This window comes from Theropithecus gelada, unplaced genomic scaffold (genome assembly GCF_003255815.1).
Source record: "Theropithecus gelada isolate Dixy unplaced genomic scaffold, Tgel_1.0 HiC_scaffold_15876, whole genome shotgun sequence".
NCBI lineage: Eukaryota > Metazoa > Chordata > Mammalia > Primates > Cercopithecidae > Theropithecus > Theropithecus gelada.
In genome coordinates this window covers 1,198,447-1,200,365 of record NW_020257632.1, presented here as the reverse complement: position 1 = coordinate 1,200,365, position 1,919 = coordinate 1,198,447, and the positions used below count along the sequence as shown (strand labels likewise).

At 40.6% G+C, this 1,919-nt stretch overlaps 1 pseudogene across 1 annotated transcript; it reads left to right on the top strand.

Annotated features, from left to right (window-relative positions):
• Nucleotides 1–240: 240 nt before the first annotated feature.
• LOC112617082 lies at nucleotides 241–991 on the top strand (annotated as a pseudogene). The gene has a single exon (XR_003117844.1). The product of XR_003117844.1 is annotated as a 60S ribosomal protein L10-like (transcript).
• Nucleotides 992–1,919: the final 928 nt, after the last annotated feature.

The following is a 1,919-nucleotide window of genomic DNA, read 5'->3' as shown; positions in this document are numbered from 1 at the left end:
TGTATAGCTACCCATGGCTTTCCTCAGAACATTCCCAAATCTTAAAACCATGATTATTGATATCCTAACTTATAGAAGAAAAACTAGATTATATACAAAAAATAAAGTAAGTCTTTAATACAAAGCAACACTTTTCAGTGTATCATATCTAAAACTGCAATAATCTGGACACGGGCTATCTAAAGGTAGAGCTACTAGTTGGCCATTTGTTATCCCCTTTAAGAACACCATCCCCCTCTTTCCCTTCGGCGCGCCACTGAAGATCCTGGTGTCGCCATGGGCCGCCGCCCCGCCAGTTGTTACCGGTATTGTAAGAACAAGCCGTACCCAAAGTCTCGCTTCTGCCGAGGTGTTCCTGATGCCAAGATTCGCATCTTTGACCTAGGGCGGAAGAAGGCAAAAGTGGATGAGTTTCTGCTCTGTGGCCACATGGTTTCAGATGAATATGGCAGCTGTCCCGTGAAGGCCTGGAGGCTGCCCGAATTTGTGCCAATAAGCACATGGTAAAAAGTTGCGGCAAGGATGGCTTCCATAATCCGGGTGTGGCTCCACCCCTTCCACGTCATCCGCATCAACAAGATGTTGTCCTGTGCTGGGGCTGACAGGCTCCAAAGAGGCATGCGAGGTGCTTTTGGAAAGCCCCAGGGCACTGTGTCCAGGGTTCCATTGGCCAAGTTATCATGTCCATCCGCACCAAGCTGCAGAACAAGGAGCATGTGATTGAGGCCCTGCGCAGGGCCAAGTTCAAGTTTCCTGGCCGCCAGAAGATCCACATCTCAAAGAAGTGGGGCTTCACCAAGTTCAATGCTGATGAATTTGAAGACATGGTGGCTGAAAAGCGGCTCATCCCAGATGGCTGTGGGGTCAAGTACATCCCCAATCGTGGTCCTCTGGACAAATGGCGGGCCCTGCACTCATGAGGGCTTCCAATATGCTGCCCCCCTCTTAATACTCACCAATAAATTCTACTTCCTGTACACCTAAAAAAAAACAAAAACAAAAAACACCATCCCCAATCTTTGATTTGATACTTCTTGCGATCAAACAACTAGCTCTTTGTGGTTTTCAAAGCTTCTTTAACTTCTCTTCTACACTGTCTCTGTTCTCTCTTTCTTGCATAAAGCTCGCCAACTTGTTCCTGTGTCTTTTAGATGGGTGGGTAACCCGATGTGATAACTTAATTGGTGCCATTGTGATAATGGTGGTTATGATTTAATGGAGTAGGTTTCACATATAATGCAATTATAATACTTAAGCATTTAATGTCATAACCCCATAGGTTTATTAATTGTGAAATTTTCAAGTATTAGGTCAAGACAGTAGTGGATATTTTGAGACCACCAGGTACTTTTGTCATACCGTAATGCAATAAGCTGCTTACTCAAGGCCATAATTACAAAATTGTCATCCCATTCTTGCATGACTATTGAAAAGAAACTTTAAAGCATACCAAAACATCGCTTTTTTTCATATTATATGGATCCTTAGAACATATAATATATATTATATACAACATATATTATATTAACATATATACAACATATATTATATATTTATTATATATAATATATTAACATATATACATATATTAACATATATACAACAGATAACATATATTATATACAACATATATAATGTTGTATAACATATGAGCTAGGACACATATATTCTTTTATTAATCAACAGCACATGGCTTAATTCTAAATTGCTTCTGTTTCTCACTCTACACTAGAACCTTCCATTTATTGTTTTATAAATCTTTGGATTGAATTTCCTTCCTTCCTTCCTCCCTCCCTTCCTTCCTTCCCTCCCTCCCTCTCTCCCTCTTTCTTTCTTTCTTTCTTTCTCTCTCTCTCTCTCTCATTCTTTCTCTTTTTTGAGACAAAGTTTCACGTTGTCCAGGCTGGAGTGCAATGGCA